At 42.7% G+C, this 15,981-nt stretch overlaps 1 protein-coding gene across 1 annotated transcript in view; it reads left to right on the plus strand.

Annotated features, from left to right (window-relative positions):
• The first annotated feature begins 860 nt into the window (after positions 1-860).
• The window catches only part of LOC128691461 (protein dachsous-like), a 171,276-nt gene continuing 156,155 nt past the window's right edge, over positions 861-15,981 (plus strand). The window contains exon 1 of the mRNA XM_053780355.2: positions 861-1,002. The gene's annotated coding sequence lies outside the window, so the exon portion shown is untranslated. The remainder of the gene's footprint in view (positions 1,003-15,981) is intronic.

The raw sequence follows: 15,981 nt of genomic DNA on the forward strand, positions 1-15,981 counted from the left end.
ATAGATTTGCATGCTATAATTTTTTTTTTTTACATTTTTAGAATCAATATGGTGGTAAAAAATCTCTAGCATGAATAAACAAACTATGTGACATTTACCAAGTTTCAATGTTATATGTATGTTGCTGTAATCTTAGTTAAAGACTTTTTCCAATTATCCCAAAATAAATTTACTGCACTTTGAACGGGGGTTCAAAAACACGGTCATCAACATTTTGGGAGAATTCTTAATCAAATAGTCGTTTTATTGCATCAAGTTTGTATATCATACACATACACACATATACGCACACATACACACATATACGCACACATACAGGGTGCACCAATAACGCAAACCGTACAGACGATAACCATGTGGTTACTGCGGTGGCATCAGTAATAGAAGCCACTGTGAATGCCCCGTCTCCCCCTCCCCAATACACACTCAGCTCCCCCCTCACCTCCCCTCATGGGCACCCACATACACTTCACCCTTGGATCACTCAAGTCCATTGGCTAGTGGCTGTTGGAAGGTATTAATTATCAAGTATCAACAATTTTGGCTCGGGTAGAAGTCACGTGATATGGCATGGAGGTACGAAGGGGCAGGGAGTCTGGGCATACCTGCCCTGACGGAACATTCAATAATCCATCCAGGAGATGAGAATTTGAGAAAGGTATGTTTTCCTGCTACTTTTTGGTGTACATATGGTGGGTTGAAAACGAAGTGAACGCTGGTATGCGAGGATATAGAGAATAAGTGATGAAATAAAATAATCTTGAAGAGCGTCTTGGCTTGGTTCCTCATCCCCTGCGCTGCTCTCATCCCGGCGCTGGAGTACTCGAGGTGTTGGCCAGTCAGTCAGAGTTGTGAGATGGTCGGGGGAGTGTGTGCGCCGGCCGGGTACAGTGATATTAGTGCAAAACCCAATTAAAAGTGGATTTATAAGCTTAAATAGTGATATGTGTTGATTTCTGGATTATTTACTGCTGCACCCATGGATGGACTGGTCGTGTCGAGGTGAGAATCCCCGAGTGTTTTAGAGTTTTACCTGTAGTTAGGTGGAGATGAATAATTACTGGGTTGTGATGCACCTGAGCTCTGGCTTTATCTCGCACACATACACTACACAGCTTCCCCCCTGGGTGACACCTGGTGGGGGCCAGGGCAGCAGCAACACCTGAGGCACGCCTCACGGCCACACAGGCTGTGTTGCAGTGTGTTGAGGAACAAGTGTTGCTGGTCCAGCAGCATCTTAGCCTCGCTCGCCCTCCTCGCTGCCCTAGGGCATGGACCAGACCCACCTCTTTTTTGGCACTCGGAATATTTCAGCGGCGGTGATACTAACGGCGGCAGCGGTGCCAGCTAGAGCTCGAGTTGAGCGTATGAGTGGAGATGAGAGTGTAGGGAAGGCGCGTGCGGTGGCTGGCGCCGGCCCCGGCCAGCCTGGAGATTTAAACGCTAATATAAGAGCCATCCAAATGGCGGCCCCGAGCAGGTACAATTAAGCGGTATCGGAGTGAAGGAAAAATAATGAGAGGTACGCAGCATCGCGGCTGGACCAGCAGCATATGGCAGCCTAGCCCTCCACCACCTCAGTCACCACCTCTTACTTTGCTAGGATAGGTAGCTAGGATCCAGGACCTAGCTCGGGCCCGGGGCCTAGCTTGTCTAGTCTGCCTGCCTCACGGCCCGGTACCACCGCCTTGCTACCCTCGCATACCCTGCACTCGAACTTGTACTCTATCCTGCACACTCTCCCCCCCCACACACACACTATCTTCTACTCTGGCCTGTCTTATTTTCTGCCAGTCCTGTACTCAATCTTTCCTAATACGTTGTCTCTCCTGTACTCTGACTATGCTGTACTATCATGTTTTCTGTCCTGCACAATGGCGCACTCGATTCTGCACGGTCTATCCTTTATCCTGTTCGTTGTCTATTCTGCAGTCATTCTACACCGCATTTTCTATCCTGCCATCTATCATTTATGCACTGTCAATCTTGCAGTCTTATTATCGCTGCATTTAGCTACAAGCAACGCTATCTTTTATCTACACCTGCATGCGTAAACTTGCTTGTGAACGTGCAGCTGTTGTGTGTACGTATGCATGTTGTTTACATACACCTTGTATGTACATGCACCTGTTGCCTGTACATACGCTTGATTCAATTAGTAGTGTGTACATATACCTGTTGTGTTTACGTAACGCCTGATTCAGGGAGTACTGTGTGTACGTACATCTGTTGTGCGTACATAATGTCTGATTCAAGAAGTACTGCTGTGTGAACGTACATCTGGTGTTTATACGCATGCGTGCGTGTACTTACACATGCTATGTGTACGTTCACTTGCTATGTGCACATGTGCCTACGTGTGTGCACATACGCCTATATGTGTATGTAAAACTTCTGTGTGAACATACATGTACTGTATGTACACGTGTGCACATATTTATGTTGTGTGTACATATACCTGTTGTGTCTGCATTAATCTGTGTAGACACACTCCTGAGTTGTGTATATACAATGCCTACACCTGCGTACATGCCTAATCTGTGTGTACATATACCTGCTTAGTTCACATACACCGGTCACAATGCGTACACCTGATGTGTGTACATAAACCTGATGTATGTACATAAACCTGATGTATGTACATAAACCTGATGTGTATATATACCTGTATACATACACCTGTATACATGAACTTGCTGGGTAGCTATTTACACCTGTTGCATATACATTCACTTGTTGCACACCTGTGTACATACACCTGCTGTGTATACCTGTTCACCAATAGCAAGTGTATGCACTCTGTCAACAGATATGAGTCTACAGTCCTGTGAGACTGAACGCCTTTCAGCTTCCTTTATTTAAGTCAAGGATAAAGCCTACTCAGAAGTAATGCTTCCAAGATTTCAGGATTACTGGAGTCAGTGATTTCAAGATTCCAGGATTATTGGAGTCGTTGATTCCAGGATTATTGGAGTCATTGATTCCAGGATTTACTGGAGTCAATTATTCCAGAATTTACTGGAGTCAATTATTCCAGGATTACTGGAGTCAATTATTCCAGGATTACTGGAGTCATTCCAAGATTCCAGGATTACCGGAGTAATTTATTCTAAGATTCCAGGATTAATGGAGTCAATGATGCCAAGATTCCAAGATTATTGGAGTCAATTATTCTAGGATTACTAGAGTCACTGATACCAAAATTCCAGGATTACTAGAGTCAGTGACTCGAAGATTTCAGAATTACTGGAGTCTGATTCCAGGATTACTGAAGTAGATGATTCCAAGATTAGTGGAGCAAATTGTTCCAATATTCCAGGATTAATGGAGTCAATGAATACTAAATTTCATGATACTGGAGTCGAGGAGTATTTAGATTCATTGGTAGAATTCTGGATTACATGACTCCAGGATTGCTGAATTCCAGAACCGCTCGATTTCACTGTTCTAGCTTTCAGGATTTATATATTGTAATATTTCTAGATTTCAGGATTACCGGGTTCAATTTTTTTTAGCGTGCATGAGGTTACCAACGTTTTTCATGTACTAGGACACGTCTTGCGGTGCCAAACGTAAGCTGCCGTTTTTGTTATATCGTTATTGTCTGTGAATTATACGCAAATATAGGTTAATATACGTTAACTTAACCTTTCTGAGAATAACAGATATTAAATTTCAGTGCTGTAATAATAGAACAAGATAAAAGTATTAAACATGCTTGGTTAATGGGGCTCGAAGCCTATTGACTAACCTAGTCATTAAGGCTGCACAAACTTTTTTGTTTTACACATTTGAAGCTACAGGTTAATAGTTGTTTTCCTACCTCAGCTCATTTTCAAGTCCAGTTCTAATACATGCTAACACCTTCTCTGGGATGCGACTCCCAACAGTCGACTAACACCCAGGTACCTTTTTACTACTAGGTAAACGTTTCCACCCATGCCGGGGATCGTTTCACCACCAGACAAGAATGCTTAGGTCCCTTAAATAGGGATTAAAGTAAACTCGGCATATATACGCTTACTGCAATATACTTCTCGGTGTATATATCCTGTGTATTAAACAGTGCGTTGTTAAAATTAATTTTGAAGACTAGAAAAATGTTGAACTGGATTGAGTTATATACATTAGGAATATTGGCATTAGCTGGTCTAGTGGCTAACGCGACGGGCTGGAGTTTTGAGACTCTATGACCGCGGGTTCAATCCCGGCCGGGGGTATGGTTTATTGGCATTAGAGCTTGAGAGGACAGCACTGATGTCAGAAAATAGTTATCAGTGACGAAAATATTGAAATTGTATAGATGCTAATTTAAAATTAGAAAAGTTGTCTCTGAAATGCACAGATGCTAAAAATCAATTAATTGTCCAGCCTCCATGTTGTAAGACTAGTTTGCTGGTGTGGGTTCGAATCCTGTTCGTTTAAGGAAGCGTCTCTAGGCTTACTAAAAATGTAATGTTGAGATGCAATTTAAAAATAAAATAATTGTCCAAGAAAATAAGTAGATAATTTAAAGCAAGATAGTTGTCCATGAAAACGTGTAGATATTAATTAAATGTAAGTGCATTTATACTATTTAAAAATAAATTAAGTAGCCATGAAAATGTTCATATATTCGGAGTAAAATGTGTTGACACAAAATAAAGTAGCAAATACTAATTTAAAATAACATAGCGATTGGAGTAGATAAGAGACTTGGGTGTTGAAGGGTACTCAACACTACTGTATATAGAGTGACAGGATTGAACCGCCCTGTAGGGAGGTGCCTTGATGCTAGTCAGGAGCTGCTAATACAAGGAATTGGACTTGAACTTCACCCTTTCTTGGACTGAACATAATTGCTTTTCCTTTAATCCCCCCATCCCCACCAGGCCCTGGAATATCTCTACGGTTTTAGCGCTTCGCCCTAAATACAATAATAATATAATTATGACGAGACTCCTCCGTGTGGTGAGGAGCGGTGGCAGTACTCCAGAGGGACACTAACATCTGAGAGAAAATCTAGAGGGAATTATAAGGATAATTAGATATTTGTGTAATACCTGGGCATCTCTGTTTTGAATAAAAAAGGATAAAGATACCCGAGTGTTGCACATGTATCTAATCCATCGACTTGTTGGTATTATACTCCGTTAATGTAGGGGGAAATATATTCCTGTCAACATCTCCCAAGACAGCGAGGCACGTAATACAGAGCAAGACGTTATTGAGACTTGTTTCGCCTGGGATTGATAACCGTAGACGTGATTCAGCGCGATCCTGTGCGAATTTTTTTTTTCAAAATGGAAGCCTCGTGAGTACAAAACGGAGGAGATCTTGTAATGACCAACCGGTCCTCCATATTCACAACGTTGTTCTTTGTACTGTATGAAATTAAGGCAAATTCTTAATATACACTATTTTAGGTTAGGTCTTAAATAATTTAAAAAATGTTCTTCTACGAGTAAGGGTTTGTAATGAAGCCAATTATTGTATACCGTAATTACCTAACGAGGCTTGTAAGCTTTATTATGGCATACCACACAAACTAACGAAGCTTTATTTGTAGGCTTCAGTACAGGGCGTAGTGGTACGTACTACTGGGTGGCAGGTATTGCCTACAAGTATGACGTAAATATATAGTTGCGGACCCAACCTTCATTATATATAACGTAGACGTGTCATATTTAGGTATTTATTTCTTGTATGACTTGTCAGACGTGGTCTGTAATGAAGGTTTGCGCTGAACCAGGTGTCTACCAGGTTCTCCATTTTCCTCTTTGGAAAATGGAGAACCTGGACAGAGGACGGTGGTAGAAGGTAGACACGAGCATACCGGCAAGTGATAATTTCATGGACACTTTTAGAATGGAAAACATTTATTATACATCATTTCACACACCGTGGCCCTTCATCAAGTACACGATAAAGCCACAGTACAGGTAGAAAATCATATAATACAGGTTTTCCAAGCTAAAAGTGTCTCAATGACCAGTGGGAGAATATCCTAGTGGTAGCGACTCTGGACGCCTGAATTACAAACACTGCCCTCCCTCACTGAAGGTTGTGAAAATGGCTGTCATCGACAGATTCACCAGCGATTTAAGCTTCAGTTTTTGAAGGTAAAAAGGAGGATACATGTTTTCGGGTTTCATAATTGTATTCACGTATTTTTGTTCTTTTTGCTCGTTTATGCACTTGGATTTTATTCCCAGTTGATCGTAACTTTGAAGGGTTTCTAGGTACGAGTTTTGTAAACGTTGGGTCTTGTGGTGTGGGAACCGCAGTGTCCACACCTCAGAGTGTCCACACTTGAATATATCCTCAACCTCGTTACGTTGTATGCTATTTAACAACCACTGCCGATGTGAACTGGAGGTGTCATTATCCGTAATGCCCACAGGTGCATGATCATGAAGACTCATTAGCAAAAGTAGTTTTCAATGAGCGAAACGTTATCGCAGTAACAGCATGTTTTGCATATTTTATCATTCCAATAATAATAATATCACTGAGCTCGTGAGTTCGTCATGGAAACGAGACAGCTATTCAATATAACCCGGCACTGTCAAATTTATATGAAGAGAGAGATGAATGATTTTCTTCAGCGGGGATTATAAACAGCAGCGGAGATAAAAATGATCTTTTATAGCGGGGATTGTAAACAGCAACAGAGAGAGAGAGAGAGGGGGAGGTGGGAGTGATTTGTTGCAACGTAGAAAGAGACGACTGACCGATCTTCTACAGCGGAAATTATAAACAAGAATCGGGGAGATTGTAAACCAGAACCAGGTAGACTAAACAAGAACTGAGTAGATTGTAAGCAAGCTCCGAGTATGTTGTAAACAAGAACCTAGTAGATTGTAAACAAGAGCCTGGTGGATTGTAAACAAGAACCTGGTAGACTGTAAACAAGAACCTGGTAGACTGTAACCAAGAACCTGGTAGATTTCGAAAAACACTGTATTGCTCTGGTGATCTTCAGTACTGACACTAAAACACATTCCCGAATTTAGGAGAAAGCCTAAGTTAGGTTAGCATCATATTTGTTTTACTCTTTATTTTAGCCTGATATTATTATTATTATTATTATTATTATTATTATTATTATAGAGAGTAGAAAAGTTGAAAGGCAGTGTGTCGACAAGTTGGATAGCACGAGAACGTTGCCTTAATGAAAGGTTGCTCTGATTCCTAACAATTCTCATTTTATTTTATTTTTTTTTTAAGATTTCCAACCAGAGGTTGGAAATCTTTTAAAAAATAATAATGAGAATTATTAGGAATTCTGTATCCAGGAGCATCGCTGTGTGGCCCTTGAGGATTTAGCGCTTTATTATAACAATAATCTGATATCCAGCTATTCATACCACCTTGGATCCTAAGCTGGATTTGACAGCCAAGCATTATCCTGATATGTTGTAATTACCTTTAATAAATAAAAATAATGGGTGGGGGGGGTGGACGAAGGCCGCACGGAAAAATTATTTTATATATAAGTTCCAATGGAATTATTGTTATATGAGAATTCAGTTGGAATTATTTTGATAAGCGAATTCCACTGGAATTATTTTTATACGAGAATTCCATCGGAATTATTTTTTATGCGAGAATTCCATGGGGATTATTTTTATGCTAGAATTCCATTGGGATTATTTTTATGCTAGAATTTCATTGGGATTATTTTTATTCTAGGATCACATTCGAATTATTTTATGCAAAAATTCCACTGGAATTATTTTCATGTTATAAGTCTATAAGCGTGTCCCGTAGCTGGATCGCTAGCGCACTCAGCTCAAACACTGAGGTCCGGAGATCGAATCTCCGGTACGGCTGGAAAACATTAGGAACATGTTTCCGTAGGACACCTGCTGTCCCTGTTCACCCATCAGTATAAAATGGGCACCTGGGTGTTAGTGGACTGGTCGCATCCTGGGACAAAACTGACCTGATTTGCCAGAAATGCTCGGCATAACAAGCGGCTTTCTATATAGTAGTATGTCATTGATGTCAGCTAGGACTGTATACCTTGTTCGTGTACTTGTAGAAATAAAGATATTACTATTATTATTATTATTACTGGAATTTTTATATGAGAATTCCATTGGAACTAAAGACATTCTTCATTGAAAGTCTTTGACCAGGAATGAAAATGTTGACCTGGTAATTAAAGTGCTGTATGTGGACGTATAACGTGGTTACAGGATAATTAAAGTGCTGTATGTGGACGTATAACGTGGTTACAGGAGATTATACAAGTGTCCAGCCTACGAATACAAGTGCTCAGCCCTCGATTAAAAGTGCCCAGCCCACGATTACAAGTACCCAGCTTGCGATTACAAGTGCCCGGCCCGCGATTACAAGTGCTCAGCCCGTGATTACAAGTGCTCAGCCCGCGATTACAAGTGCCCAGCCCGCGATTACAAGTGCCCAGCCCGGGATTACAAGTGCCCAGCCCGGGATTACAAGTGGCCAACCCATTGCATTCATTGATCAAAATGCTGACTCAAAAAATCGTAATGACACGATTGCAAATAAACCATACCCCCGGCCGGGATTGAACCCGCGGTCATAGTCTCAAAACTCCAGCCCGTCGCGTTAGCCACTAGACCAATAAGATTCATCCAACTAGGTATATTTCTACACCATAGGAAAGTTAGCACAGGCACCTCTGTGACCACACATGCAAGTTTTTAGACGAATCTCCAGCTAGTGTGGCCGTGGGTATGGTTTATTTGCAATCGTGTCATTACGATTTCTTGAGTCATGTTGACGGCAGTGAAGGGACTTGAGCTAGAGTTCGTCACGGCCACGCTAGCTGGAGATTCGTCTGTAAAAACTTGCATTTGTGGTCACAGAGGTGCCTGTGCTAACTTTCCTATGGTGTAGAAATATACCTAGTTGGATGAATCTTATTGTGGCTAGCTGGTCCAGTGGCTAAAGCGACGGTCTGGAGTTTTGAGACTCTCTGATCGCGGGTTCAATCCCGGCCGGGGGTATGGTTTATCAAAATGCTGGTAAATCCTTGTTTCCAAAATGATTCACAACTCCATACCGATGCCTTAAGTGGCACTCAAGACTTCACAACCCCTTTTGGATGGCTTTTCAAAACATTGAACCCTCCTGTCCTTCCCCCTTCCCCTACAACGGGGGATGCTCGTCATACAAGGCATTGGAGCTCAGCCTCTCCTGAGATTAAACCTGCTTACCTACCCCCCCTCCCTTACCCCGGGAATTGCTTGTCCCGCGTAGGTTTAGCGCTAACCAAGAGATATGAAAAAAAAGCCATCGTTAAACTGCCCTTCAGGTGCCCAGTGTTGAAAAAAAAAAGTCATCAGCTGAAATGCTGAAATTTCTAGGTTGCTATTCTAAGAAATCGCCTGTTTCTAAGTTCTTAGTTTTATACTGGTATTTGGTTTATTTAAAATTTCTAAGTTTTCGGTGGCTTCTAGTTTCTAGTTCGTCAGTTTCTAATTATTTATAATTCATGAGCATTTTATATAGTTTATTTCTAGTATCTAAGTTTTCGTTGATGTGTACCCCTCAACGGAGGTTCCTTGACGCTGATGAGGGGCTCTTGATCTAGGGAATTGAATCTGTGCTACAGTTCCCTGAATTGAGCCTGAATGCCTATCATCCCTCCCCCCACAGGCGCTGTATAATCCTACGGGTTTAGCGCCCCCATGATTATAATAATCGTTGATGTGTAATTTCTAAGTTTTAATTTATTTCCGAGACTTTGCTTATCTCGTTTCTAAGTGTTTAACTCTTTTCTAAGCGTTAGTTTATCTCTAATTTATAAGTTATCATTGATTTCTAATATCTAACGTTTCCCAAACTTCTTAATTCTAAGTATTTTTAATTTTATTTTTTTTTAAGTGTGGGTTTTTATTATTTCTAAATGTTCGTTGTTTTTTTTTAATTTGCAAGTGCTAATTGATTTATAATCTCTAAGTGTATAATTTGTAAGTGTTCTGCAATTTCAGAATTCTAAGATTTCATTTCTGTTTCTAATTGTTAGCCGCTGGTTTCCTTACAGGATGCCTAAATACACCAGTTACTGGTTATAGGTGATTACTGAGTGGTAATTATAGGGGCTTTGATCGATGATAGACATGGAAGATGATAGACAATTACATGTGCGTGAACGATGAAACGGTTACATAGTTTGGATCGATGATAGATGATTATATATAAGTGCCAAATCAATGATACACTGTTATAAGTTCTGGATCTATGATAGAGAATGATAAGTGCTGGCAAGTGTTCGGATGATAGTTGCAAGTGTACAGAGGTTACGGAAGAGCGCGATGATAGTTATAGGTGCCCCTTGAGTACCACTGGCTGAACACTTAGGTGTAAGTGATTGCTGGAAGTGCTTATCATCTGCCAAACTTGACGCTGTGAAAGTGACAAAGGTTAAGTGTTATTATTTACATGCTTCAGGGATAAGTGTTCTTGTATTAGTGTGTTGTTTTGCATCTTGTATCGCTTGTTCACGATTATTGTATATATATATATATATATATATATATATATACACACATCAGTTTTCTGGAACCTTTGGTTCTTAAGCCTTTCTGGATTACTGATTTTTCTGGACTAGGGGTGGTCACCTTGGTCAGCACACTCAAAATTAAACAAATGTTAAATTTACTTAAATAATTAAATGAATTATTATAATCAAATAAAGTGCTAAACCGACAAGGGTCATGCAGCACTGCTGGGCAGAAAAGTGCCGGGGCTATAAACAGCCAAGTGGAGAGGGGATCAGAGGTGAGGGGAGAAAAGGGCTGGAAGGGACGCTAAGGACTATGTGTCAAAGTTTGTATAGTAAAGCAGTTGCTGACAAAAGACAAAAAATGATCGTAGGTCAAAGGCAGGGCCGTCTGCAAGAAGGGAAGATAAGGCAAGAGCAGTAGGGCAGCGGTGTTGATGGAGGTAAATCCTGGGAGCTCACTGGTAAACAAGACAATCCGCAAGAAAGTGAAGAACTGAAATAAGGACCCAACAAACCTCACAGAGAGGAATAAGGTGTCGTTCCATGAGATATCCATGGATAAGGCGAGTGTGCCTGATGTGGAGGTGGGAGAGCATAGTCTTCTGAGTGCAGCAACGGTGGTAAGAAGATGGCCACACACCTAAAAGTGGTTTAATAGAGTGCGGTTTGTTATTGTGCATGTCTGACCACCGTTGTTGCCAACAGCCGTGAAGACAGGCAGAGATGACTGTAAAATAATCCCTGAACAGAATACCTCTATAGGAAACCGTGCTGACCGTGCAGCAACATCCTCCTGTTCATTGCCCTGCACATCGTGTCGAGGGACCCAACAGAAAATAACGTCTTTGTTTTTGCTAGCCACACAGCAAAGGACCAGTGGATATGGGGAATCAAATTGTGTAATGGCCTGTAAAGTGCTGAGGGATTCTGAAATGATTACAAACGCCGAAGGAGACACGTGTAATATGAAGCGCTATGAGGATGGCATACAACTTAAAGGTAAAAATACTAATTGACTCTAACAAATGACCCTGGAAACATTGTCAAGGAACACCGCCGTGAACCCAACACTGTCAGAAGATTTAGAACCATCTGTATAAACAGCGATGGCATGTGCATGCGACCGAAAGTGATCAAAAAAAAAAAGAGAGCATGAAGTAACGTAGGTAGACCTTTGGCACACGGCAGGGGAAAGCAGACACGAACTGTCAGAACCTCCCAAGGGGGAAGGGAAAATGCAGATGCTGCATGAACATACAAGGGAGACAGCTGGAGAGAAGACCAGAGTGAAGATGAAGAGAAATCGGTCGGAGTAAGCAGTGTGCCGAACAAATAACGGGCTTCTACTAACGTTTAAGACTAACCTATATGTAGAAGGAACACGAAGACCATAAGAGCAGACAAAGTAATGAAGGCAATGATCACGATGATTGGTTAAGGAAGGAACATTCGCTTCAGCATAGAGGCTTTCAAAAGGGGATGAATGAAAGGCACTAAGGCATAAATGTAGACCCTGATGATGAAGGGGATCTAACTTAGAAAGAGTTGTAGGAGAAGCCGCAGAATAGACTTGGTTGTCATCATCCAACGTAGACAAGACTAGGGTGGAATGCAAACGGAGGAGAGTCCGGCGATTTGCTCCCCTTGAATGATACGCAAGAATGCTGTAGCATACAGATATGAATATCATCGGGCCCAGCTGCCGATGACCAGTATGCGGAAAGCGTGGACTCTAGCTCTTAAGAGAGTAAAAGGTACGTTATATGGCTCCGTCACATTAGAAGAGAAATCCAAGGGCAATTGCTCCCTGGCTGACTTAGAAGCGAGAAACAAGGGACAGAGGTGAAGCCCCTGGGAGACACGGACAAGATAGTTCCCGATTTCTGTGGCAACCTCAAGAGATTCCACAACACTAACACCAGCAACCTGCAACACGGGACCTGGGTCGGGAGCACATTTGCCACTCAACTTCCGTACCTTCTTCCAAACTGCACACATAGGGGAAGTCGAGGTAACAGTGGAAACGTAGTCCTGCCAACGAGTATGTTTAGCGTCGCATATGACTTGGTGAGCAACTGCCCTTGCTCACTTAAAATCCAAAAGACGATCTGCAGTCTGATTATATCAGTAATGGACCCACACTACAGAACGTTTCAAAGGCACTGCACGGGCACACACAGGAGACCACCAAGGCATGCATGTCTGAGAATGCCTGCCTGAGGTTTGAGGAATAGAACAATGCTACAGTCAAAACTAGGGTCGAAAATTGGTGCACCGCCTTATCAATAGACGATGAAGAAGGGTCCTCACAAAAAGTGGCAAGATGGGAGTACAAATCCCAATTTGCTCGTCCAAATTGCCAACGGGGGCTACGAGGCAGTCAGGAATACTTAGTAGATCACTGTCGTGCAAATCTGAGAGAACAGACCAAGCATAATCAATGGCAATTGACGAGGAACAGATGGAAAGATCGATGCGAGAGAGAGACTGAGTGCAAGAGTCAAAATAGGTGGGAGCACCTGTATTTAAAACATGAAGAGGATGAGAAGTGAGAAGAGTCTCCATCTGATCACCACGAGTCACATTGGGACCCTAACCAATTTGATGATGAGCATTAAAATCACCTAAGTTAGACAGTCCTCGATGACGCACTGACTTTCTTGGGTTATCCTGGGTGGCTAACCCTCCGGGGTTAAAAATCCGAACGAAATCTTATCTTATCTTATCTTAACAACAAGATGGGCAGTGGCAGAGAAGACATCAAGAACACAACATCTGAGATACAGAATGCATGGGAAGGGGAGAGATATAGAGAGCAAACTATATACCACCTGTGCAAATAAATATGGGCTACAGTATAAGGCAGCTGAGAATGAACAAAATGGGACGGATAACTGCTGAACAACTTTAGGCTCTTGTAACCTGACACATACTGGAGAAAACTGGGAGAGCAACACCTGGACCTCTCCCCCGATTACCCCTGAGGCCACGAATATTCCATTGTAAACAAGTCATTATTCACAAAGACGGGTATGCTAATAGTGAGAAGCGATAAAATCTATGGGCTAGTTGGGTCAGTGAAGTCAATGTGTGGAGGCAACAGAAAGTGTGTAAGCAAGGAGGAATCAGAATGTTGTGAAGAAAAAGATTGGTGCGAGGGTTGTGAAAAATAAGAAGGGGCATAAGGAGGTGCACTGGTGTCCAAGAGTTTCATCTCCACAATATAGTTGGAGATAGCACCAAGTGTTTCAGCAGACAAGGAAGATGCCAGTACCATGACCTCAGAGACAGGTGAAGTAGAGCAAGTAGAGACTGGGGAGACTATGGAGGGAACCAAAGAAGTCTGAGAAGGGAAGTGAGTATGAACCTGGAGAGAGGTGCTGACTGGGATAGAAGAGTCCTGCAGTGAAACAGGAGAGGAAAAAGGCTGGAAGGTGACTGGGGAAGAAGTCTGGGGAGGAACAGGAGAAGAAGGAACCACACGAGGGGGGTGAACCTCCATCTTCATGTGAGAGTTAGAAAGGGGGTGAGAACTAGGCACCGAGGCCAAAAAGGAGAACTGTTGGGAAATTGCAAGCACCGGAGAAATGCAAAGAGACTTGGGCTTAGAAGCTAGCGGAGCTTAGAGAAACTAGCGGGCAAGTTGAAGAAATAGTAGGAAGAGGTAAGGAGGTTGGAGTTTCAGAGGGGTAAAACTGGAAAAGAATTAGAGATGGGGGTGACCTTGGAAGACATAGCACGAGAGGAGCTGGTAGGCAGGGGACCATCAAAATTGGAGGTTTAGCTACTCGAGAATAAGGAACACAAGGAAGATTCCCCTGAAGGTGGATCTGAGAGACGGCCATGGCATAAGTAAGGCCTTCGCTCTCCTTAAGACAAAGGATTTCTCGTTCATTAAGATAGACCTGACATTGGTGGAAAAAAGAAGGATGAGTTTCATTGCAATTAAGACAAGTGGGGGAAGAGTGCAAGATGTATTGGCATGATCCACAGCATCACAGACCGGACACTCCACCGCAGACCTGCCGTATTTAACAGGATGTCTGAAGTGCCAGCAATTTCGACACTGTTGGGGTGTACGAACCACTTTATGGATCCCAAGGCGATGGCCTGCTATACAAACGGAGGACAGGAGTTCATGGCAGTCAAAGGTTATGTGGGCAGTGTTACTAGGAAAGCACCTCCACCCGTGAGCGGGCAGGACATACGTATCCAATTTGAGAATTGGAAGGTCCTGAAGGGCTAATTGCTTCAAAATATCATAACCACAAGACAGAAAAATCACACTGTACAATGGTATGTGGTAAAACCGCCGTACCACTGCAAGAATTGATAGTAGTGTGCTTGTGAACTGTGATAGGAACATTATCAATGAAAGTAAGATGGGAAAGATCATGAGCTTGTTCTGCATTCTGAACTGTAATAATTTGCTCACCACTCCAAAGAGCATGAAAGGATACATTTTGGACAACATGTAAAAGAGCTTTACCAGTACTGTGGTCTGGAAGATAATCGGTTGGAGATATTGGTTGTAGGGAAAAGAATTTGGTTCATTGTGCACTTGTAAACACAGTGTGTAAAGGAAGTGGGTTTCATGTAGGTTGTTTCTGGGTGGAATGAGCAGAAATCAAAGAACTGTCATCGAATAGTCTGGAGCGTTTAAGCATAGCACCACAGGCGGCCTGACCTGAGGCAGGTGAGTGATGGGAAAACTGTCGTACCATATTTGGAGAAGTCAGACGCATAGTTAAAGGTGTGAAAGAGGCAGAGGTACTAGAAAAAATGGGCAGAGCCTCAACATCTGGAGCAGGTGATGAAATATTGCCAGCAGAAGGTACTGGGGTATGGGAAAAGTCTGGAGAATGGTCCAATAATGAAGCCAGGTCAGAAGAGGATGCGGTAACAAAAAGGGGCCTGGGAGGAGAGGGGTCATGAAATGAAGACTCCATGATGGTGGCACTTCTTTCTTTCTTATTATTATTTTAGTTAAAAAAAGAAGGGACAGTGGAGGGACAGTTACTAGAAGGCATGGAAGGGCTGTAAGTGCCTTCCTTCATCCAAGAGGACCTCAAAACCGCGAGCAGTACAGATGCAACATGGAACCCATGCCATACCCTATCCTTCACACCAGTAAACCAGCACTCTGGGATAGCAACCTTACATCCACTGAGCCACCTCGGCAGACAAAAGAGAGGGTGGTCGGACACCTGCCACAAAACATACCTCCCTCGGCTGCCACCTCCCAGAACAGAGAGGCAGCCTCCTGAGATACACCCGTCACCTGTTAGACACCCTTCCCTACTTTCCAGAAATCCGGGAAGGGAGCAGGGCACCTCCAGATTATCCAGACTCCACAGCAAACTACACTACTCCCGAGGGACCCCACAGAGTGGGATGAACCCCAGCATGCTTTTCCCTACCTATAAACCGTAATGCCAGAGGGGAGGACCCAGAGGCTACAGATGGGACAGGGAAGAGAGGGGGTTGAGAGGGAGGGACGA

The sequence above is a fragment of the Cherax quadricarinatus genome, chromosome 2 (assembly GCF_038502225.1).
Source record: "Cherax quadricarinatus isolate ZL_2023a chromosome 2, ASM3850222v1, whole genome shotgun sequence".
NCBI classification, from domain to species: Eukaryota; Metazoa; Arthropoda; class Malacostraca; order Decapoda; family Parastacidae; genus Cherax; species Cherax quadricarinatus.